Here is a 25,717-nt window from a genome sequence, read left to right as displayed (position 1 = left end):
CGTGATCATTCGCCTGCGCGCCCACACGCCCACGTGCCTGCACGTCTACGCTCATGCGCGTCCGCGCCCATGCTCTCCAATGTTCGCCCGCGCGCCAACCAACGGTTTTCCATCGCGCGGACGGACGGTGTTCCGTCGCGCGAACCGACGGTGTTCCGTTGCGAGGACCGACGGTGTTCCGTCGCGCGAACCGACGGTGTTCCGTCGCACGCCATCGCGCGAACCGACGGTGTTCCGTCGCTCGAACCTACAGTGTTTCTTCGCACAAACGTCGGCTTATTTCTTGCAGTATCCATTGCTCGTCTATGGGTTATCGCTTGCCGACCACAAGCTCTCGCCCTTCCTACCACGCCTTCTGCGCTCCTTCGCTCACCTTCGTTTGCGTTCCTGCGTTACCGCGCATGGGCGCTTCCACGTTTGCCCACGCGCAAATCTTTGAATTACTATCGCGCGAGCTCCAGGGCAATTGCTACCACGATTCCCAATGGGGTTTTCGCAGCATGGCCAGCCTGGCGAGTTCTTCTGGAGCGTATTTCCAGAACACGGCCTCACCCCGTAAACGCAGAGCATGGCACTTGCAAGAATAGGAGAAACTTCAGGGAGATCTGAGCAACACTCCTCTTTCCAGAACCTGGGTTAGCCCTTCCCCATCATTCCCTGGAAGGATTTTTGGCGGGGGGGCTTTCCGTTCAAGATTTCTCCATCGGACAAGGGGTGACTGCTTACCCCTTCCTCTGGGGGCTTACCAGGTCCTTTCTCTCCTTGGTTACGGCCCGAGGTTTGGTTCAAGGAAACTACAGGAAGATCATGGGTACTTTCCTCCTCTCGAGCTCAGGCACCTTGGCCTTTCGTCGTTAAGTATCTAACTTGCGGACAAGCTCGATGTTGTACCATTTGGACGCGCTGACTGAGGGCTTCCTTCGGGTGTCTCATCTGTGGAGGTCGACGACCTCAGACACCCTTCCATCCTTGAGAAGAGTTTGCTTGTGCCCAAGGACAGAGACTTAGACAGCGGCTGTGCGGAGGAAATCGACTTCCGTTTTCACTCCTCCAAGGCGCTTTCTTCCAGACTGCAGGGCTCCAGCGCCCTTTTCTTTCAACCACGTCGGCCTAAGTTATCGGCTACGACAACTGGGACAAGGTGTCCAATTGCAGTTTCCTCCTGTCAGGAACAGATGGCATGGGAGGCTCCCCCGGGGGGGCATAGTCCTAAAAGGAGCGGCAGAGTTCACGAACTCTAGGATTGCAGGTTTTTCGCTGGGAGGATGCTTAAGGTTACTCATCCGAATGACAGCTTCCCGATGCCCATTCCCGCACAATCTCCGTGATCAGCCAAGGATATCGCGCCTGCCGTCTCTGTCAGCGAATTCAGTGTCTCTGAACCTCTATGCCATAGCGTCAGCAAGAGTTGCCCGGTTGGGCAGAATGATCCATACCTTAGGCGAAGGTCTTCCATAGGATCATCGACGGCTTCACCCCCAGCCTCTTCAGTCAATCCTTTCTTGTAAGGAAGGATCTGAGAGGGGAGTTCCGTAGTCGACCTCTCAGCCCTGATCAAGTTTGTCGAACAAACTTCGGCCAACGTAGAACAGCAGAATCGATCAGACTGGTAACGAGGCGACAGGACTCCTTAAACCCTGGATCGGAAGGACGGGTACTTTCAGTTTCCATTCCATCCATCTTCCAGGGAGCTCGTCGAATTCAGCCTAGACTGCAAGTATTCCTGCTTATGATGCAGTGTGGCTATCCCGCCGTGGCATAGCAGGTTTTTTTCCCCAGAGAACTCTCCCTGCCTTCCTCATGGCTGCTCAGGTGCAGGCTTCCTCCTCCTCTGCTGTTTGGAGGGCTGGTCAACTCCGGTAGGCTCGGGTTCGACCTTCTTCAGCGCCGGGACAAGCTTCCGGATGCTTACCATGAGTGTGGGTTCATGGTATTTTGCTTGGAGCCTTCTCTTCTTCTGCCTCAACATCTGGAGTATCTGGCCATGATATTGAGTCAACGGCCTTACCACGTTGGAAACCCCGCTTCTCGTCCGTCCAGCGAGGTTAAGCAACGTCGGTTCTGGTCGGTACTTGGATGGGTGACCACCTGGGGACGCCAGATTCTGTTACCACATCCTCCGAGCCTTCCTTTCAGTTGACTGTGGCAAGACTGAGGAGAGTCGCAGTACCTGTTCTCAGTCAAGCAGAGCTTTCAGCCCTACCTTGGAACGTTTCCTAGTTCTCCTTTCCTCATCGACACGTCTATAGTCCAAACGGTCGCCTCAGGATAAGTTCCATGTGGGGCGGTCCAAGTTCCGGTGGCTTCAGGCAATGTTTAACTGGACTTCCTGGGCCCTATGGGACCAGCGGAACTATTAGACCTGCAATGGGTGTTGACCTATGGAGCCTCTTGATGGTAGTGGATATTCTCGTCCTTTCCCCACATTCTTGATGCTGTTCTCGGACTCGTCAAAGGAAAGGGGGGGGGGGGGATGTTCCGGTCCAGGCCTATGGTCAAGACCTGAAGGATACCTCTCCATCATTCAGGCAGGCTTAGGGCCCTTAGTCTAGCCCCTCTACAGATCCTACAGCTCCTGCCGAGTCGCCCCGTGCGTGTCGACTTCATGATTCTGGCGTATTCTAACCAGCAGGGGACGCATTTTCACACCTTCACATCTTGCAGTAGAGATACCGGGATGATTGAGATTCTCTCAATACCACCATCGGCTCTCTCATTCCAGGCAGGGGAATGTTCTCTCCGACTATCCGAGCAGAGCCTCGTAGAGAGTGTGTACCTGGGGGTCTTTGACCTTGGGTAACCAGCAAGTCCTGGTCTGGGGGACCTGATCGCGACAGCTTGGAACCTCAAGCTTCCGCTGTTCTTCCCCCCAGTCTCAGACCCCGAGACTCTGGCAAGATGCATTCCGGTGATGGTGGGACAACTTCGACGCCTGCGTCTTCCCTCCTTTTTGTCTGTGGACAATGGGTCTCAACAAGACCAGGTTGTCTGTCAACCTTTCAATGGGAGAGCTCCACTGGGACTATGCGCAGAACGGTTTCTGGACCCTCTGCTTCCCCTGACGGAACTCCCGGGAGAGCTTCTCCCACGGCGCAGACTACTCAAACAACCACACTGCGACATCTCTCCCGAACCGGGGCGTCGCTTCGGCTTCATGCCTGGAGACACTACGCCTCCTCCTCAAGAAAAGACAACCCGCTACAGTCGCGGTACGGAGGTCGCGTCTTCTGCGATAGTCATCCACAGGGGTCTTCCAGGCAAAGTGAAGAGTCTAAGGTGGTTGGTGCCGTGGGAGATATACCTCTTCCCTTGAGGCCTCTTCTTCAGCAATTACGGTCTTATTGCCTTTCGGCGGGAGGAAACTCCTTTCCGCTTTCGGCAATGAAGCCTGTCGCTCAGCCTTTCCCTGACCTTCAGGCTTAAAGGAATAACTTTTTCCTGCCCGCTGGATCTATCCTCGCTCATGCGAAGCTACGATCGTCCCTGCCCTAGTCGGAGGAAGACCTCCAACTTGGAGCATGGCTCGGACTTTTAGTCCTTTAAGAGATCTTCTCAAGACCCTTTACGACAGGCCTCGGATTGTACTCCGCCTTGGGTCTCCTGCTCACTCTGGCCACGGCCAGTGTGTAAGCAATCTTCTTACGACTCCCCCCTTTCTAAGGAAGAGGGGAAGGCAACATTCAGGTTCGCTCCTGAGTTGTTGGCTAGACTCAGAATCTGGGGGTCCCGGCCCTTCGGTCCAATTCATTCAAGATTTCGAGTCTCCATTCTGTATCTGATGTCCCAAGACCTTCTCTTTCTTGCCAGTAAAGGAATCGAGAGGTTAGCGCTGGGAACAGCTGCAGTTTGTCCTCAGTTGCAGCCGATTTGGGAGCACAAGGAGGACACGGGGGAGAGTCACCAGTATACCTCTTCAGCCCGGACTCAAGGACATTCATCTCGACCTGTCTCCAGACCCTCCCCCGTCACGTCGCCCTACAGCACGATATTGGATACATCGCAACGTCCCTCGCCTTTGAGTAATACAGTGAACCCTCGCTATTTCGGGGTTCGACCATCGCGGATTCACCACTTCGCGGGTTTTTTCCATAACCCATATATATATACAGTACATATCGCGGATTTTCCGGAAAATTCGAAAATACTGCGAAATCTGAAGACCCCCAAATACGATATTTTGTTACCTGTAATTCCATTAATACTGTAATTAGTAATATCTGCTCTTACTGATTGTTCATTGCATTACATATGATATATAATTCAGTACAGAAAGAAATAAAACACGAAAAGAGAATGTGATCATACGATAATACAGTACTGTATACAGCACGTAGTAAAATTAAATCGAACATGAAACGCAAATCAGATGCAGTCATACCTTATTAGAATGGTGTAAGGCTGCTGATGGCTACTATACTACAAATGTAATGGATGTGCATCTTTTCCATGATTCTTTTGTATGTACAGTATACGTACGTAGTACTGCATCCAATAATATTCTTTGTTGCAAAAATCACATTTCGAATAAGCGTACGAGAGAGAGAGAGAGAGAGAGAGAGAGAGAGAGAGAGAGAGAGAGAGAGAGAGAGAGAGAGACACATCCTACAAAAGAATAAAATAGCATATGTAAAGCTATTACATGTATTATTATTGTTATTATTATTATTGTTGTTGTTAATAAAATTATTATTGTTATTATTATTATCATTATTATTATTATTATTACTGTATTATTATCATACGATAATTCAGTACTGTATACAGTACGTAGTAAAATTAAATCGAACATGAAACGCAAATCAGATGCAGTCATACAATATTAGAATGGTGTAAGGCTGCTGATGGCTACTACTGTACGTACTACAAATGTAATGGATGTGCTTCTTTTCCATGAATCTTTTGTATGTATACGTACGTAGTACAGTAGTGTACTGCATCCAATAATATTCTTTGTTGCAAAAATCACATTTCGAATAAGCGTACGAGAGAGAGAGAGAGAGAGAGAGAGAGAGAGAGAGAGAGAGAGAGAGAGAGAGAGAGAGAGAGAGAGAGACACACACATCCTACAAAAGAATGAAATACTGTAGCATACGTAAAGCTATTATTTTTATTGTTATTATTATTGTTGTTGTTGTTAATAAAATTATGATTGTTATTATTATTATCATTATTATTATTATTATTACAGTACTGTACTGTATTATTATTATTATTAATACGTACGTACGGTATGCGCGGGGTATCTTGTATGAGTTGGTAACCTACGCATCATATACTGTAAGACGGGTTGTGATTGGTTCAAGCGCTGATAGATGACGAATCAGAACTCAAGTTTTGTTATTTAGCCTGTGATTGGTGTTTTGCCATCATCTCCAGCTTCCAGCATCTAGGTTCTCGCGGGCCCGGGTCGTCCACTCTCTGTTCCCGCGTATCGCTGAGTAGACGTTCTTAAGTTTGTGAAGTTTAATCTGTGCTGTGTGCGACCTTTTTAAGTTGAACTTTTTGTCAAATCCTACTGTACAATGGCTCCCAAGCGTTCTGCTTCCACTAAGGCTGGTAGTGAGCCTAAACGCCACCGAAGGATGATGACGATTGCTGAGAAGGTTACGCTTCTTGATATGTTAAAAGATGGTAGAAGTTACGCGTTCGCTGCGCGCCATTTTGGGATCAACGAATCTACTGTTCGCTATATCAAGAAGGACGAGGCAAACATTAGAAAGACGGCTGCAATCACCTTTAGCAGATCAGCGAAGCGAGTCGTTACAACGCGTAATAAAACGATCGTACGCATGGAAGGTGCTTTAGCTGTGTGGATTGCCGACTGCCGGAAGAAGAACATAGCCTTGGATACGAACACCATCCGAACAAAGGCTTTGAGCTTGTATGAGAATTTTGCTGCAAAGGAACCTCAAGACGACGACGGCAACCATGCTGAAGAAGATGATGATGCAGATGATCCTCAACCAGGGACATCCACTGATTCCCAGCCTCAGAAACAACGTTTTTCCGCCAGCAAAGGATGGTTCGCGAAGTTTCAGAAACGCTTCGCTCTGAAAAGCGTTTCCCTGCATGGCGAGGCTGCTTCGGCTGACACTGCCGCTGCTGAAACTTACGCGAACCAGACATTCAAGAATATTATCGCCGAAGGTGGATACAAGCCGGAACAAGTCTTTAATATGGATGAGACCGGCTTGTTTTGGAAGAGAATGCCGTCGCGAACTTTCCTGTTCAAAGAGGAAGCCAAAGCCTCTGGCTTTAAAGCATTCAAGGATCGCGTTACCCTCGTGATGTGTGGCAATGCTGCTGGATTTTTGCTAAAGCCGGGGCTTATTTATAAGTCGAAAAATCCTCGCGCTTTGGAAAATAAAAACAAGAATCTCCTTCCCGTGTACTGGATGCATAATCAAAAAGCATGGATTACGAAGATGCTGACCTCCAACTGGTTCCATCAGTGTTTTATCCCGCAAGTCAGCAAATATCTCTTAGAGAAGGGCTTGCCATTCAAGATCCTTCTCCTTATGGATAACGCTGGTGGACACGCAACTGACCTGTCGCATGAGGGCATTCAGGTTGAGTTCCTGCCACCCAACACCACGTCATTAATTCAACCGATGGACCAGGGGGTTATCAGGGCGTTCAAGGCCCTCTACACGAAGAACACCTTGGCGGACCTCGTTGCGTGTGTGGATGCTGCCCAAGATAATGAGGATGAAGATTTTAACTTGAAGGCGTACTGGCGGCAGTACACCATAGCCACGTGCCTGCAGAATATTCAGAAGGCACTTCAAGAGATGAAACCTGCAACTGTGAATGCGAGCTGGAAGAAGTTGTGGCCCCAGATTGTTTACGACGACGAGGGATTTACACCTGCTGAAATCCAACACTCTGCAATACGCAAATCTGTGCAGTTGGCTGCCATAATTGGAGGTGACGGGTTTGGCGACATGACGACTGAAGACGTCGACGAGTTGTTGGACTGCCATTCCCAGCCCCTAACTGACGCAGACCTCGAAGACCTGACGAAATCGGCAAGCGAAGAAGAGAGTGAAACCCAGGAAGAGACCCAAGAAAATGTCGAAGAAACGGGCTTAACATTAGAACGGCTTGCCAAGGCCTGCAACCATGCGAAGGAGTTGAAAGAAATGTTGCAAGAGTGGGACGAGGATATGGTTCGGTCGATGCAATTCTGCAACAAGGTTGATGACATAATGACTCCCTACAAGATGCTCTTAGATCGAAAAAAGAAGCAGCGGCAACAACTTCCGATCACAATGTTCTTCCAGCCTCGCAAAAAAGAGCCAGTTCCTCCTGCTAGTACGCCTTCGGAAGAAATTGAAGAAGTTTCCCAGGAAGAAGTTGAAGAGGTGTCCCAGGAAAAGACACCTCCGTCTGAAGAGACGTAAAATACTACCTGGCTGCACAGTAGAACACATCATCAGCTTCATCATCATCATTTCTACTGTGCAGCAAATTCATCGCCATCATCATTCAAGTTTTTCTTGAACTTCTTTCGTGGTGAGTACAGTAACAATCTTTATTTTTTACTTTAATATTCTCACATTCTAAAACTGTATTTGTGCCTGTTTTATAGTTTAGTACTGTACGTACTGTATGCATTAAGTCAAAGGGAAGGTTTTAAAAGTCTACATGTTGTAACCTATCATATTTTTTTTTGTTTAAAATTTACATTTACGTACGTAAAACAATATCTCTCTCTCTCTCTCTCTCTCTCTCTCTCTCTCTCTCTCTCTCTCTGATGTCACTACTTCGCGGAATTTCACCTATCGCGGCCGCGTCTGGAACCTATCTACCGCGATAAACGAGGGTTCACTGTACTACTCTGTGACGCAGGTGCTACAAGCTGGAGTCTGGAAGCGTCTAATGACCTTCGCAGCCCGCTTCCTGCAGGGCGTGACCCACAGGAGTCTCGATACGTTTTCTATCGCTCTGTGGTGGCTACACAACAGCTGGTCTAACCTCAGGCTCCTTTTTGGACAGGTAGCTGAAGGTTGAGGGCATTGTTATCAGGTTTTAGTCTGCATGAACGAAGGAAGTATGTCTGGCTCTTATTTCTTTCTTCATCATCCCCTCTACGGGGAAGCAGCATCCTGGTCTCAGCATAGCTGACCTCGAACCTCTGCAGGTAAACCATGCTTCCTTGTGTTCCGAGTATTGAGTCAATACTGTCGCGTCCCCCATACCCTGACGAGGTGGTATTGGGAACGTCCTAACCCAGAGTTCCTTCTGGAACTCCAGGTCAACTGCCTAGGACGGGTCACACTTCTTCCTTCACACACAAGCTTACGTTGGCCAAGGAACTTGTGAGGTGCAGGGACTCCTTTTCTCGAGTGCGACTCACTCGGATTCTGAGTCCCCGGGTAAAGCCAAAGCCAGTATGGCTGGGGACTTTCCACCTCACCTAAGGGGTAAGTCACCCTCTGTAAATAGCGTGGTTTGTATTTCGGTTACGGAACAAATGACAAATTCGAAGATAATTTGTATTTTTCCTAACCATACAAACCTTAGCTATTTACACATATTTGCCTGCCAGCCCTGTCCCCCAAGACAAGTCCTACCTCTAAGTGAAAGTGATCATTCATCTGTGTGTGAGGGGGGGAGGGGTAGCTAGCTACCACTCCCCTACCCCCCCGCTAACTAGCGCGGGGGTAATACACCCTCGTTAAATTCTAATGGCTCGCCATTTCAGCTGCGCTAAAAGGTAAACCCTCTGTAAATAGCTAAGGTTTGTATGGTTAGGAAAAATACAAATTATCTTTGAATTTGTCCTATTTAGAGATACTGTAGAGGACTCCCTTAACCTGTTAAGCGTCACCCAGTAATAATACGTTCACCACATTCTACTCGGTACCGCCTTTAACGGAATGTTACGTTCAAATCTATTTCAAGTCGTCAGTCCTGTAATGATATGTTTACTTGTATAGTAATTATAGGAACACCACTTGGCAACACTCTTAGCACATGTAAGCTGTAAATGCAAACTTATATAGTGTCTGGCAACTTTTTTCTGAAGGTCTCTTAATGTTAGACAACTGGTACTGCCTGGTTTCCCTTCATTGCGCTTCGGGCATTTATTTAGAAAGGGCAATTTATTTTGCATTTTTCACAATAAGCAGCCTAAATGCGAGGCATATTTCTTTAGATGAAATAAATGAAATATTAGATGAGGAGTCTGATAATAATAACAAAAGAATAATAATGCATAAGTATATAATTTTTTCATTCTGTATTATGTAGCCTTTCGAAATAAAATGATTGTATTACAGTATTTTTTTTTCCATTATTTAATTAATATTCTTACATTTAACAATGAATATGAATTACTGTATATGTATAAGCATAAAGATTAGTATTAACTTTGAAAAACTATCATTAGTGAAATGACCGCCGCCAACTGTCAAAAAAGGATGATGGCACGTTAGCAGCGAGGTGGTCCGGAGGGGATGCTTAATAGGTTAATGTTAAACTACCCGTACAATATTGGGGTTCCAGTCGCACAGTGGGAAATTAGGGCTTTTGGGTGGGAAAATACTGAAAATGGGTAAAATAAGTGTTACCTACAGTTAACACAACAATCATCGTAATAAAAAGAATTACTGGAATCAAATTCAAATCATAATAATGAAACAGGGTCAAAACATTGGAGGCTTTGTTTGCCCGACTTCCTGACGCATAGAAAACTTAATTTTCCATTCCATTATACGTGGAGTCGAGTTGCTCGTAGAAGTCGGCATCATATTACAAATACTTTGTTACTTTATTGAGCTAGTTATTTATTGGATTTTGGTCTGACGTATACTCGCGATTAAACATTATCTCATTGCTCCTATGTTCTGGCAAATGGACTATGTTTTGCTAGGCATGTTAGCCCCATGGGCTAGTATTTCGGCATAATAATACTGCCTCGGCATTTACCTTGGGACACAACACTTTTTGGTAGTACTAAATGTTCACGCAAAAACCTTGGAGTTCCATTGTAATGCCTATGAAAATGTCCAATAATCTAAAAATACGAGTAGCAGCAACTACTGCACGTCTGAACAATGGTATTCATATCAGTCAACTGACATGCACTGTTTTTAGAAGGACTCCTGAGTTTCAAAATTGCAGTTGATTGTGTAAGCTTGAAAAAAAGCAACCACTCAGTTGTTCCGTAACCGAAATACAAACCACGCTATTTACATTGGGTTTACTTTCGGCGTAGCTGAAATTGACGAGCCAATAGATTTTTAACGAAGGTTAACTACCCCCGGGCTAGTTAGCAAGGGGGTAGGGGAAGGGATAGCTTGCTACCCCTCCCCCCCACACACCGGTGAGTTGTCTCACTTCACTTTTGGCTCGGACAATGTGCAGACGTGTCTGTCTATCGTCCTCGTTATTGACAGCCTTAATCTTTTTCTTTGCTTTTCCTCAGCTGTGCTTGGAAGTTGGCCTTGCCCCTTTTGTTGTCATCATGCGCAAGTGGCCAGGAATCGCCGGCCGCCCCTGCGGTACCTTCATGTCGTCGGTGGAAACCGATCCTCACACCCTTTGCCCGCAGTGTCGAGGCCAACGGTGTGACAGGGAAGTAACATGCAGTGAGTGTAGGGAGTGGTCTACCTCCCAGTGGGAGAGGTTTGCCCGCCGGCGTAAGAAGAAGTCCAGGAGAGACCTTTCTCCTTCATGGGTTGCTTTGAAGGAGGAAGGCTCCAGGGACTCCTCTTCCGCCGCCCAAACCTCCTCCGAAGCTCCCACTCGGCCGGCCTCTCGTGAGAGGCCGCTGAGTGGTAGCTTAGACCCTTGTTCTGTTTCCCGATCTCGGGGTGCGGGAGAGGGCGTCGCCTTCCATAGCGGGGAGGCTCCCCCTCCTCCCCCAGGGGAGGATTTTGATAACGTTGATAACTCTGTGTCTAACGATGATCTTTTTCAGCTTTGGGCTTCCTTGGGGCTTAAGGGCCTGCCCTCCCAGGAAGCCCTGTTTGACCTTATCCAGTTGGGAGCCGCTGTCAAGCAGTCGCCGGTGATAGCAGAGGTAGACCCTCCGTCTATTGTCGACGTCGTGGTGGCAGAGGCTTCCGACGGGTCTGGTCAAACCTCTGCTGCTCCTGATGTTGCGGACGTTGCTGAAGGCTCTCCTCCCCCTTCCGAACATCCTTCGAAGGGGAAGGTGGGTCCCACGGTCTCTCCTGCGGCTACGTCTTCCCCTCGGGGGAGCGCTCTGACTGAGACGCCTCTTCGGAGGACCAACGACCCTGATGACCTCCCTCGTGGCCGCCTTCGCCGTAAGGCTCGTCGTCCTCTTCGTCGCAGGGGCCTCCCGTCTCCCTATAAGGTAGTCAAGAGGCGTCTCTACGAGTCGTCACCTCCTCCGTCCTCTGATGAGGATCCTCCTCGCCGGGAGCAGACTGTAGCAGCCTCTTCCTTAGACCTCTCCGGTGATCGTTCGCGATCTCCTACGCCTGCCAGACCTTCCACCTCCTGCGCAGATGGCCAGCAGACTTCTGAACTCGTCAGCCGACGGGCATCGGTCCCTTCGGGGCAAAGGGATGTCTTCCACGGTGGGGGGGGGCTTCCCTTGCGCGTCAGGGTTCCCCTGGCCGCCCTCCTGCGCGTGAGTAGCGCGTAAGCGCTCTCCATCCTTGCAGTCTCCTGACTCACCTCGCCAGCGCTCTCCTGCTCGCCAGCGCTCTCCTGCTCGCCAGCGCTCTCCTGATCGCCAGCGCTCTCCTGATCGTCAGCGCTCTCCTGCTCGCCAGCGCTCTCCTGATCGTCAACGCCCTTCTGCTCGCCAGCGCTCTCCTGTGGACAACCTGCAACCTTCTGTTCCTGTTGCGCGCCCAGCGCGCCAACGGTCTCCTGAGCGCACAAGATCTCCTGTTCGTCAGCGCGCACCTGCGCATCCAGTTCCTGACACGCGCCCTGCGCGCCAACGCTCGCCCACGCGCCCTAGATCTCCGGATCTGGACGCGGGCAAGTATTTGACTCCTCCTTGCCCACGCGTTCCTGCTCGTCCTCCTTCACCTGCGCAGCAGCGCGCACGGTTTCCTGCGCGCTTGTCCAGAGTTCCTGCGAGCCCGCGCGCCTTCTCTTCCTGAGCCCGGTCGCGAGCGTTCGCCTTTGCGCGTCGCGCCACCTGATCGTGCGCAGCAGACTATGCGTCGTCATCTTACGCGCCAGCGATCTGCAGCGCGAAAACGATCTCCAACGCGTCAGCGATCTGCAGCGCGTCAGCGATCTCCTGAGCGCCCGCGCGCAAGCGCTCTCCTACGCGTCAGCGCCACCTGGAACTGGATAGACATAGGTCTCCTGCGGCCAGCTCGCCCACGCGCGGTCGTTCGCCTGCGCGTTCTACGCACCATCGCTCGCTTTCAGCGATCTCCTGTGCGCCCGCGCGTTCCCTCGCCAACGCGCCCACATGCCCACTCGCCCGCGCGCGATCGCTCCCGCACTCGTTTATCTCCGTGCGACTACGTGCCCGCGCTCCAGCAGCCCCCCGCGCGCGATCCATTGGATCCTCCCTCGCGCGAGCGCCAACGCGACCCCCGTTCTCGTCGGGTTCCTCAGCTCGTGGCGGCAGCAGGGACGCATGTTTCCAGGTCGCAGTCAGGATCACCTCCGCGCAAGCGCAGGTCTCTCTCGCAGGACAAGGAAGAATCGTCGGAGAGGTCAAGGCAACATTCTTCCCTTCTTTTTTACAGGTAGGCCCAGTTGCGTCCACTCCGAAGGGTCAGGAGATCTCCTTCCCTCCAGCGTGATTTACGGACACTGCGTCCGTATCTCGTCAGTCCTGGTTCGGTCCTCTGATGAGAGTGGTAGTGCAGGCTATGAAGCCAGCACTCGCCGATCTGGGACTCAAGCCAAGGACGGACTCGCCCCCACTGAAGAGAAGGAGAGGAGTGGACTTCGTGGTGACTTCTCCCAGGGAGAAGTTGGTTCCTAAGAGGTCCGCCAGGAAGGCTCCGTCCCCTTCGCAGTCGTTTTCTCCTTCTCCTGTGGACGAGGCCTTTCCGTCTTCAGGAGAATCCAGCGAGGCGGCGGTCTCTCCCTTGTCACCAAAGGGGGAGTCTCCTCCTCGTGGAGGGGAACCGACTCACATGGAAGGTACCTTCCAGACCTCTTTGCTGGAGTCTTGTATCCCGCCCAGGAGGGAACCCAAGGACTCCAAGACGATTCCGAAGTCCTCTTCGCGAATTCGTCAGGAACCAGCCAGACCCCGGGAGAACGTCCACGTGTCTCCCCAGGAAGAGCTTCTGGGGACAGGAGACTTAGCTGCCAGTCCGCAGGTAGGAGAGCAGCACGAGTCTGAGCATGCCTTCTGGCAGGTCTTGAGCCTGATGAGGCAGCTCCAACAGGTTCAAGGACCCGGAGATCGCCCCTCGTGAAGGCAAGGACATGGTCCTGGACCAGGTCTATGGAACTCGGAAGCCCCCAAAGGCCAGCGCGGCTCTGCCCTGGTCTCAGGGGGTGAAGAGTGCCAGAAACAGGGTCGACACTCAGCTCGCAGACCTCGCCTCCTCCAGTCGTTCCTCTGCCGGAAACAAACTCCTCCCACCTCCTCGTTTACAGCAGAGGAGGTACTTTGAGATCATGGGGGAGTTCAGCCTCGCTCTTCCCCTCCACCATTCGGTGGAAGAGCTTACTAGGGGAGTTCCACTTGAGAAGCTCTCCGCCCGGCAGGTGACATTCTCGGCGTCGGAGATCCTAAGCCAGGGGAAGGTTGCGGAGTGCGCCATGCAGGCCACTTCGTGGCTGGATGTCTGGCTGGGTTCTCTGGGCATCCTATTGCGCTCTGAGGATCTGTCTAAGGAGAGCAATAGGAAGGCCCTGGAGACCTTCCTCCTCTCGGGCACTTGCTTCATCAAGTTTTTGGCACACCAGGTTACCAACCTGTGGGCCAACTCGGTGTTGAAACGTCGTGATGCGGTGACCGAGAAGATCCACCCGAAGGTCCCCGCCATGGATGTCTGCAGGCTCAGACACTCCTCCATCCTTGGGGGAAGTTTGTTTGAGCCCAAGGATATGGAACGCACAGCTGAGAGGTGGAAGAAGTCTAGCCAAGACTCGCTCCTCCAAAGGGCCCTTGCATTTCGGCCCTACAAGCCTCCAGCTCCGCAGCAACATCAGCAGCAGCCTCGCAGGACGCCGAAGCAGGCTCCGACAGCTAAGAAAGTGGTGTCTAAGCCCCAGCCCTTTCCTGTCAAGGACAAGAGGGGCGGTAAGTCCTCCAGGGGAGGCAAAACTCCTAGAGGGAGCGGCCTCGGCCGTAAACGCTAGGAGTGGCAGTCCCCCCGCGTGTCCACCTGTGGGGGGATGCCTACAAAGTTGCGTGCACAGGTGGCAGCAATATGGGGCCGATTCTTGGACGGTCTCCGTGATCGGCCAAGGTTATCGCGTCCCATTCACGACATCTCAACCTCCCCTGACAGCGAATCCAGTGTCGTTGAGCTCCTATGCCATGGGATCGGCAAAGGGGCTAGCCCTTCGGGCAGAAGTCGAGACCATGCTCAAGAAGGATGCTCTCCAGGAGGTCGTCGACGGCTCCCCAGGCTTCTTCAGTCAACTCTTTCTTGTAAAGAAGGCGTCTCCACAGCACCTCAGGTGTTCATCAGAGTGTTTACCCTGATTTCGTCATGGGCGCACAGGAACGTCATCAGTCTCCTTCGATATCTGGACGACTAGCTGATCCTGGCAGACTTGGAGTCGACCCTTCTTCGACACCGAGACAGGCTTCTGGGACTTTGCCAAGATCTGGGCATCGTGGTAAATCTCGAGAAGTCCTCTCTGCAGCTGTCCCAGCGACTGGTTTATCTAGGCATGTTATTAGACACCAATCTCCAAAAAGCCTTTCCATCAGACGACAGGTGGCAGAACCCTTCTTCAGGCGGGAAGAGCTTCCAGCCCAATCGTGGTTGCGTCTTTTAGGTCACCTAGCCTCCCTGGCCCGTCTGGTCCCGAACGGCCGTCTCAGGATGAGATCCCTGCAATGGCGGCTCAAGTCCCGGTGGAGTCAAGGTTCCGATTCCCCGGACTCTCTGGTCCAGATAGGACCCTCGGAACAGGCGGACCTGCGGTGGTGGCTGATTGACGAGAATCTGCGAAAGGGAGTGGATCTTCTCGTCCTTCCCCCGGAATTGACGCTGTTTTCTGACGCGTCAAAAGAAGGGTGGGGGGCCCACGTTCTGAACCAGGGGACCTCAGGCCTTTGGTCAGAATCAGAGAAGTACCTGCACATCAACCTGCTAGAGATGAAGGCCGTATTCCTGGCTCTTCAACAGTTCCAACGGACCCTGGCGGGCCCCTCTGTGGTGGTGGTGATGAGCGACAACACCACGGTAGTGGCTTATATCAACAAGCAGGGAGGTACTTTTCACAACAGCTATCCCATCTTGCAGTAGAGATTCTGAGGTGGACCGAAGTTCACTCGATAACACTATCAGCTCGCTTCATTCCTGGCAAGAGGAATGTGCTCGCCGACAGTCTGAGCAGGGCTTCGCAGATAGTGAGTACCGAGTGGTCTTTGGGTCCTCAGATAGCCAACAAAGTCCCGACTTTGTGGGGTTCCCTGATGGTGGATCTGTTCGGGACAGCCTCGAATTTCAAGCTGCCCCTGTACTGCTCCCCAGTCCAGGACCCCAAGGCTCTCTGGCAAGATGCTTTCGAACAACGGTGGGACAACATCGACGTGTATGCCTTCCCACCGTTCTGTCTGATGAGAAGGGTGCTCAACAGGACCAGACTATCGGTCAACTTGTCTATGACCCTTATAGCTCCGCTATGGCATCACGCGGAATGGTTCCCGGACCTTTTGCAGCTCCTGACGGAGCTTCCGAGAGAACTTCCCCCACGACACGAGCTACTCAGACAACCACATGGCAATATCTTCCACAAAGCCATAGCCTTGCTTAGGCTTCACGCCTGGAGACTATCCAGCATCTCCTCACGGAGAGAGGCTTTTCGCAACAGGTTGTGGAGAGAATGTCTCGTCACCTGCGAAAGTCCTCTGCGGGAGTCTACCGGGTGAAGTGGAGAGTCTTCTGTGGTTGGTGTCGTGGGAGGGGTATCTCTCCACTCGATGCCGCTATTCCAGCAATAGCGGAGTTTCTCGTTTATTTGCGGGAGGAAATGCGCCTTTCGGTTTCGGCGTTGAAAGGCTATCGCTCAGCCTTAAGCCTGGCCTTTAGGCTGAAAGGAGTGGACATTTCTTCCTTGCTAGAACTCTCTCTACTCAGACGTAGCTATGAGCTTACCTGCCCTCAGTCGGAAGTGAGACCTCCTCCATAGTACGTGGTTCGGGTTCTCAGGGCTCTTAAGAGACCTCCCTTCGAACCATTACGCCAGGCCTCTGATCGCCACCTGAATTGGAAGACGGCTTTCCTACTCGCGTTGGCCTCTGCCCTCTGCCAAACGAGTTAGTGAACTTCATGGTCTCTCATACGACATCGCCCATTCAAGGGGATGGGGGGAGGTAACGTTCAGGTTCGTCCCTGAGTTTGTTGCCAAGACTCAGAACCCTGGAGTGCCGGACCCACGGTTCGACTCCTTCAGGGTCACGAGTCTCCGTTCTGTAACAAGTGACCCAGACCATCTGCTATTATGCCCAGTGAGGAGTCTGAGGCATTACTTGAAGAGGACAGCTGCAGTTCGTCCTCGCATGCAAGCGTTGTTTGTTAGCACGGGCAGGACGAAGAGGAGGGTCACCAAGAACACCATCTCGGCTTGGATTCGAAGGGTCATCCACCATGCCTTGAATCCTGACCCTTCTCCGTCACGTCGCCCTAGGGCACACGACGTCAGGGGCATTGCTACGTCCCTGGCCTTCAAGAGAAACTTCTCTGTGACGCAGGTGCTTCAAGCTGGGGTCTGGAAGCGTCAAACGACCTTCACAGCCCACTACCTGCAGGACGTGACCCACAGGAGCCTCGATACCTTTTCGATTGGCCCTGTGGTGGCTGCACAACAGCTGGTCTATCCTCAGGCTCCTTAATGGACAAGTAGCAGAAGGTTGAGGGCGTTGTTACCCGGTTTTAGTCTGCGTGAATGAAAGAGTATGTCTGGCCCTTACTTCTTTCTTCATCCTCCCCTCTCTTGAGGAAAGCAGCATCCTGGTCTCCGCATAGCTGACCTCAACCTCTGCAGGTAAACCATGCTCCCTTGTGTTCCTAGTATTAAATTAATACTGTTGCGTCCCCCATACCCTGACGAGGTGGTATTGGGAACGTCCTAGCCTAGATTCCTATCTAAAGGACTCCCGGTCAACTTCCTGGGACGAGTCACTCTCTATTCCTCCACACACACAACTTACGTAGGCCACACGTTCCTTGCGTAGCAAGGAACTTGTGAGGCGCAGGGACTCCTTTTCTCGAGTGCTACTCACTCGGAGTCTGAGTCCCCGGGTAAAGCCAAAGCCAGTAAGGCTGGGGACTTTCCACCCTTCCTAAGGGGTAAGTCACCCAATGTAAATAGGGTGGTTTGTATTTCGGTTACGGAACAGATGACAAATTCGGAGATAATTTGTATTTTTCCTAACCATACAAACCTTAGCTATTTACACATATTTGCCTGCCAGCCATGTCCCCCAAGACAAGTCCTACCTCTAAGTGAAGTGAGACAACTCACCGGTGTGTGGGGGGGAAGGGGTAGCAAGCTATCCCTTCCTCTACCCCCTTGCTAACTAGCGCGGGGGTAGTTAACCCTCGTTAAAAATCTATTGGCTCGTCAATTTCAGCTACGCTGAAAGTAAACCCAATGTAAATAGCTAAGGTTTGTATGGTTAGGAAAAATACAAATTATCTCCGAATTTGTCATGTTTTAGCATTTTTACTGTACCCATAATTCATAACCAAAAACAAAACTATAAGGCATTCTTACCCACAATGCATTGACAAAAAACAAATACCATCAGGAGAAAAACTAACATGAAAGCATATTTACATCCTTGGGATAAAATCTGGAACAATATTCATCATCAAATATTTTCGTAATGCTTAATTTGCGAAAGATTCAAGTACAGGTAACTTTTTTGTATGAATCATCAAAAAATACATATGATAAGCAAAATATTAATAACTATCCAAAATGGGTTGAAACTGTTATACGTACTGTAATACCCAAAGAAGTACTTTTTCTAATGTTTGTTGCAATTAGAGGCAGACCTAGTATTAAAAGGGGTGGAGCTTGTATTATAGTAGATGTGGAGGTCGAATATTGACCAAGAGAAAAATCACATGAAAAAAAAAATGTTTTGCTTTGAGTTTACTAATGGCTACCAGTATTAATAATACAGAAAATAGAAAAGCAAAGTTTGGTCAGAACCACCTGTTGAGAATTTTATATGTTCTCAGGAGCTTCTTATGTAATAGGTGTAGTAGGTTGGCTATAGCACCAGGCACCCATTGAGATACTACCGCTAGAGAGTTACTGGGTCCTTTGACTTGCCAGACAATACTACATTGAATCCTTCTCTCTGGTTATGGCTCATTTTCCTTTTGCCTACACATACACTGAATAGTCTGGCATATTCTTTGCATACTCTCCTCTGTCCTCATACACCTGACAATACTGAGATTACCAAATAATTCTTCTTCACTCAAGGGGTTAACTACTGCACTATAATTGTTCAGTGGCTGCTTTCCTCTGGGTAAGGGTAGAAGAGAGACTAGTTATGGTAAGCAGCTCTTCTAGGAAAAGGACACTCCAAAATCAAACCATTGTTCTCTGGTCTTGGTTAGTGCCATAGCCTGTGTACCATGGTCTTTCACTGTCTTGGTGTAGAGTTCTCTTGCTTGAGGGCACACTCAGGAACACTATTCTATGTAATTTCTCTTCCTCTTGTTTTTTAATGATTTTGTAGTTTATATATGAAAGATTTATTTTAATTTGTTACTGTTCTTGAAATATTTTATTTTAATTGTTAATTACTGTATTCCTCTTGTGGTTTCCTTGTTTCCTTTCCTCACTGGACTATTTTTCCCTGTTGGAGCCCTCGGGCTTATAAGCATCCTGGTTTTCCAACTAGGGTTGCAGCTTAGCAAATGATAATGGGAGATCAACCAAGTTATCATTAACTGCTGAGTATAGGTTATGGGGTTCAAACTAGTGTGCTAGTAAGGATATATTCAATTATGTATGGTAAAAATCAATTTACAAATATTATACTACCTTGAAGTAAAATATTTCACAGTAGAGTACTGTACACTATATTATTTCGGATAGTTTGTAGTTCGGTGACCAACATGACCCCTATTTTCTGCCCTATCACAATTGCGAATAGATTACAGTATAATCTGTTCGGTGTGCCAGTGTGTTCTAAAACCTTTAGATATGTCCTTACTCGAACGATTAGGATTTTTTTTTTTTTTTATATACAACAAAACTTCCCCGAGAATAAAGTTGTATGGGTACCAGGCCTATGTATAAGATGGAATGAACATTAGCCTTTCTTTAATACTTGGCTCCAAATACTGTACTTTCCTTAGCACCAGCAGGATAAAGAGAAAGATATATAAAAAAAATTTCTTTCCAACTTTGTGAGACCATAGTTGTGTCTATACCTCAACCAGTAGGGGGTTGGAGGTCCAACTCGAGCAAGGGCTCACAAAGTTACGGATATCGGGTCCTTGAAGAACCTGTTAGTGACTCAGGTATTAAGAATGGAGTCAGCAAATGACAGACATTCATTACCTCTAAATAATCGAGGGGATATACCCCCAAGTCCGTGGGTACATGGGTACCTTTGTTGGCTCCTCAACAGGTTATGTAGCTTAGCCAGCTTGACACTCACAAGACAAGACGCATCTCATTTAAGACAGCAGTTTCGGCATAAGCCTAGAGGGAAAGGTAGAATGACAGGCCTTCTACTCTTCTTTCTTTCCCCCCTATTGGGGTGCAGCAGTCCAGGCTACCATGAGATGGATTGTGCGGTGGATGAAGGTGAGCTTCATAACCGAGCCACCTTACTTTACAGTAGGATCTTTTGAGAAGTATTTCCCTCAATCTCTCAGATGAAAGGGAGCATGAATAGAATGTATTCAAACTCATTTATTACAATAACTATGAATACATTCAGATAACATATCCCATATAAGGAATAAAAAGTACCAAGAATAAAAGGTACTCTGTCTGAGGAGAACCTATACAGTATCCTTGCATGGGATATGTTTTCTGACATATTCATAGCTACATGGGATATGTTTTCTGACATATTCATAGCTACATGGGATATGTTTTCTGACATATTCATAGGTAATGTAAGAAAGGATTTGAACACATTCTATCCCTCCTCTCCTTTGCATGGAAGAGTGTGAGAGATACTTCTTAACAAATCGTACTGTAAAGAAAGGTTGTTTGGTTATGAAGCTCACCTGCATCTGACATCCTATCTAGCTAATATTTCCCTTTTGTTTTCTTGTTTGAATTGCATAAATTCAAATTCAATGGTTTGCTATTCAGTAGTATCATATAATTGTTTTGATGTTATATTATTCAATTACAGTTTGTCTTTACCAATTTTCCTGCATGCTGTAGGCTTTCCTCACTGATAAAGAAAGTATTAAAAATCACAATAGGATTAACTTGAAAAACTGTAATTTATGTATTGTAATAGGTTGATCTGACTATTTTATTGGACTCACTACACTCTTGTAATGTACTGTAGTGCACAAAGAAACAAAGAGATGAAAATTGTTTTTGAACCAGTAATTAAATTGCAAGACAGTTGATGCCCTTGTACTGTACTTCATCTTATATAAAGTACATTTTTTTGAGAGATGTGTATCATTGGTAAAAAAGTTAATTTCTTTGATGATTAAAGACAGCGCTTGAAATTATTAGTGCTAATACTTATGACTTATTACAAACATACTTTGACTTTTATTATGGTTTATAAAGTAACTTTTTTTTTTTTTTTTTTTAAATACTAAGTTTCACAATTAGCAATGCAATTTTGTTTTTTACTAATGTTTGCTAAGTTAATGACTTTAAACCCCTTTCACATAAAGCAAAATTCTTGCCATACAAATTATTGCGAGTTTATTCTTGGATATTCATCTTGTCATGGTCAACAGGTTAGACTAAATAATTATGCTTTTGAATCTTGTATATTTAGATATTTGTACATTAACTTTTTCAATATTAATCTTACCCGATAATCATGTAGCTGTCAACTCCGTTGCCCGACAGAATTCTACGGACGGGATACGCCAGCGATCGCTATACAAGAGGGGGGTGTACTCACCAGCGCCACCTGTGGCCAGGTACTGCAGTACTTCTTGTTGACACCACCTCAATTTTTCCTCTGTCGTGCTTCCGGCAAGACCTACATGGATACGCTTATAATTTTGGAGTCTTTGTTCACGGTTTTGGTGAAGTATTGCTCTGAGATTTCAGCTTTCGCTATACAGGAAGCTTTTCCCTTAGCTTAGTTAGCTTTTGGATTAATTTTGATTTATGGTTTAACGATCTTTAGCTTTAATTTGGAATCCCCCTTGACTGTTCTCTGATTCAAGATGTCCGACCATTCTCAAGCTCCTCCCCAAAGACGATGTAGGACTTGTATTAGGCGGCTTCCGAAAGCCTCGGTTGATTCTCACACCGTTTGTTCCGACTGTAGGGGAAAATCCTGTCAGTTGGAAGATCGATGTGAGGAATGTGCCGGACTTTCGGAACTTGATTTTATTCGATTCCTCAAATATACCACTAAGTTAGAGAGAGAGAGAGTTAGGAGGAGTTCGGCTCGCTCTTTACTTTATTCCTCCCCCCATGATCCTCAACCTTTTCCTCCCCCTGTAGTGGCTACCCCCGAACCTACTATTAGTGCTCAGCCTGATATGTCAGATGTTTTACGTGCCATTCAGGCTTTAGGTGATAAAGTGGAGTCGGTAGTGAGTGACCACAAGTTCCTTTTGGCAGACGTCAAGGAACTTAAAGTGAAAAGTGCAGTGGGAAGTGGTAGTGCCAGTGCTGTGCCTAGTGCTAGTGTCAGTGTCAGTGTTGCGCGTGAGGATACTTCTGTGCGTGCCAGTCGTCCTCCCAGTCCGGGACCTCTTGCAAGCTCCCAAGCCCAGGGGAGAAGCAATGTCGAAGGGCAAAAGGGTTCGGCAGGCCTTGATCGGCGCACAGTAGTATCCTCAGTGGTTGCGGGCGTATCTTATAGAGATCGTCACTTCCACTCTCAGACGATTGAGCCCTTTAGATCCTCGTCTGCAGAAGACTTTTCGGGGAGAAAACGCTGGACTCAGGCCTCAAGACCTCTTAAGCGTAAAGTCCAGACCGCGCGAGTCCAACAGCCAGGGTGTAGCCATTGGGCTAGCTCGGACTCGCCGCAGTCATCAGGTGACTGCACGCCTCCTAAGAGAGGTAAGGCGCTGCCTCAACAGACCTCAACTTCTGTTAAAGCTATGCCTCAACAGACCTCAACTTCTGTTGATCCTAAGATGGCTATGCTGCAGACTATGCAGTCGCAGCTTGCGGTGTTGATGCGGGAGTTTCAGGCAGAGAAGGTTAATACACCTCCTCCTGCGAACGCTCCTCCTCCTCTGCGCAGTACAATCTGCCAGACGTATGAGGTTGAGGTTCCTCAAGCTACCTCCATGCGTGAGCTGCCGCGTTGGGAGTTGCCAGATACCAGCGCTGTGCAGCAACCTCCACTTTCCTTGAGGCAGGAGCCTCTTACCACGCAGCAACCTCCTCAACAATGGGGGCAGGAGCCTTATGCCTTACAACCTCCTCTACCCTTGAGGCAGGAGTATCTTGCATTACAACCACCCTCGAGGCAGCAACCTCTTGAGGTACGACAACCTCTACCATCCTTGAGGCAGCCACCTCAACTCTCGCAGCAACCACCTCCACTTTCCTCGAGGCGAGAACCTCAACTCTCGAGGCAAGCACCTCAAGAACCTCAACTCGTGAGTCAAGAGCCTCTCTCTGCGCAGCCACCTCAACCCTTGAGGCAAGCGCAACTCTTGAGGCAGGAACCTCATGCTATGAGTCAGCCACCTCAACGCATGCATCTGCCACTTTCTCCTCAGCTTGAGCCTCTTCCCATTCAACTTGAACCGCAGTCTATGCAGCATGAGCCTCATGCTTTACTACAGTCGCCTCTCACCATGCTTGCTCCTCAGACCTCCGCAGAACCTCCTTCATCCCAGCCTCAGGACTTTGTCATTACTAGCCCTCATCCTCTTCAACAGAGACTTGAGGATGAATCCGCAAGTGCGCATGCACCCGCTCTTCAGGATTCAGCCATTCAGCAGACCGCTTTAACTTTACCTCTCGCTTCTCAACCCTCAGGTGATGAGGTTTCTGAGGATGAAGCTGCTCACCTGGATGATCCTTCATCTGACGTGGAGGAACCCAAGTCATTGCCACCCTCCATCGACTTTCGCAAGGTTCTGGCTCTGTTCAGAGAACTTTACCCGGATCACTTTGTTTCTGCTACCCCTCGCTCTCCTCCATCCGAGTTCTCTCTAGGCATGCAACCTGTTAAGTCTGCCTACACTAAGCTCGTCTTCGCTAGATCTTCTAAGAGAGCTTTGAGAATGTTAGGGGATTGGTTGCAGTCCAAGCAGCAACTGGGAAAGACGTCTTTTATGTTTCCACCTCCTAAGCTGACGTCTAAGGCGGGCGTCTGGTATGCCACAGGAGAGGAACCAGGCTTGGGGGTCCCTGCCTCTGCCCAGGCTGACTTCTCAAGTTTGGTTTACTCTCCACGAAGGTCGGCTATGAGACGCTCTAAGGTCTGCTGGACCTTTTCTGACCTGGACCACTTCTTGAAGGGAGTCTTTCGCGCCTTTGAGATTTTTAATTTTCTCGACTGGTGCCTGGGGGCCTTGAGCAAGAAGACTGCCCCATCTGACAAAGACTCGGCCATGCTGATCATGTCCTGTATGGACAAAGCAATTCGCGATGGTTCCGGCGAACTGGCCTCTATGTTTGTATCGGGAGTCCTCAAGAAAAGGGAACAGCTTTGCTCCTTCCTTTCCACTGGTATCACCTCTTGCCAAAGGTCACAGTTACTTTTTGCTCCTCTTTCTAAGTTCCTGTTTCCTGAGGATCTTATCAAGGAATTGTCTGCGGCTCTCATTCAGAAGGACACGCATGATCTTGTGGCCTCTTCAGCACGGAAGGCTAAGGTTGCTCCTTCAGTTCCTAGAACTTACCGCACCCCAGTGGCTGATACTCCTGCTACTAGATTTATTCCGCCCTTTCGTGGCAGAGCCCCCAACCGAGGAGGTACCCGCCCAGACGGTCACAGGGGCAGGTCCAAGAAAGGTATCAAGTCTTCGAAAGGCAAACACTGACTCTCCTCCTCTCCAGACAGCTGTAGGAGCCAGACTCAAGATCTTCTGGCAAGCTTGGGAAAGAAGAGGTGCAGACGCCCAGTCTGTCAAGTGGCTAAGGGAGGGTTACAAGATACCATTCTGCCGCAATCCCCCTCTGACCACTTCTCCCATCAACCTCTCTCCCAACTACAAGAAAAAGGACAAGAGGCTAGCGTTACATCAAGAGGTGTCGCTCCTGTTACAGAAGGAGGCAGTGGTGATAGTCCGGGATCATCAATCCCCGGGCTTCTACAACCGTCTCTTTCTGGTGGCCAAGAAGACAGGAGGTTGGAGACCGGTGCTGGACGTCAGTGCGCTCAATGCTTATGTCACCAAGCAGACGTTCACTATGGAGACGACGAAGTCGGTCCTAGCAGCGGTCAGGCAGGAGGACTGGATGGTCTCGTTGGATCTGAAAGACGCTTACTTTCACGTCCCCATTCATCCAGACTCCCAACCTTTTCTGAGATTCGTTTTTGGAAAGGTTGTGTACCAATTCCAAGCCCTGTGTTTTGGCCTAAGCACGGCACCTATGGTGTTTACGCGACTGATGAGGAATCTTGCGAAATTCCTCCACTTGGCGGACATCAGAGCCTCCCTTTATTTAGACGACTGGCTGTTAAGAGCCCCCACAAGTCGTCGCTGTCTGGAGAGTCTCAATTGGACTTTGGACTTGACCAAGGAACTAGGTCTTTTGGTCAACTTAGAAAAGTCCCAGCTTATTCCTTCCCAAACCATCGTTTACCTGGGAATGGAGATTCGGAGTCAAGCTTTTCGGGCTTTTCCGTCGGCCCCAAGAATCAACCAAGCCCTAGAGTGCATTCTGAGCATGCTGAAGAGGAACAGATGCTCGGTGAGACAGTGGATGAGTCTAACAGGGACCCTGTCATCGCTAGCCCTGTTCACCGAGTTAGGGAGACTCCACCTCCGCCCCCTTCAATTCCATCTAGCAGCTCACTGGGACAAGAATATGACGCTCGAAGCGGTCTCTATTCCTGTTACCAAAGAGATGAAGACTACTCTCATGTGGTGGAAGAGCAACATCCTTCTCAAGGAGGGTCTCTCGTTAGCTGTTCAGACCCCCAATCTTCATCTCTATTCGGACGCATCAGACTCGGGCTGGGGCGCGACCTTGGACGGACAGGAATGGTCGGGGACATGGAACAAGGAACAGGAAACGCTTCACATCAATTGCAAGGAGTTGTTGGCAGTACATCTGGCCTTAATGAACTTCAAGTCCCTCCTGCTAAACAAGGTGGTGGAGGTGAACTCCGACAACACCACAGCCTTGGCATACATCTCCAAGCAGGGAGGGACTCATTCGAGGAAGCTTTACGAGATCGCAAGGGACCTCCTCATTTGGTCAAGAAGTCTAAACCTCAAGCTGGTAACGAGATTCATTC

General features: G+C 49.1%; 1 protein-coding gene and 1 pseudogene across 3 annotated transcripts in view; both read left to right on the top strand.

The window, feature by feature from the left end:
• Positions 1 to 25,717, top strand: part of LOC137640106 (reactive oxygen species modulator 1) — a 46,464-nt gene that overhangs the window by 4,304 nt on the left and 16,443 nt on the right. The window lies entirely within an intron of this gene.
• On the top strand, positions 1,995 to 2,113 carry LOC137640367 (5S ribosomal RNA; annotated as a pseudogene).

The sequence above is a fragment of the Palaemon carinicauda genome, chromosome 4 (genome assembly GCF_036898095.1).
Source record: "Palaemon carinicauda isolate YSFRI2023 chromosome 4, ASM3689809v2, whole genome shotgun sequence".
NCBI classification, from domain to species: Eukaryota; Metazoa; Arthropoda; class Malacostraca; order Decapoda; family Palaemonidae; genus Palaemon; species Palaemon carinicauda.
Note: the sequence above shows the minus strand (reverse complement) of the source record. Positions and strands in the feature narration are given on the sequence as shown.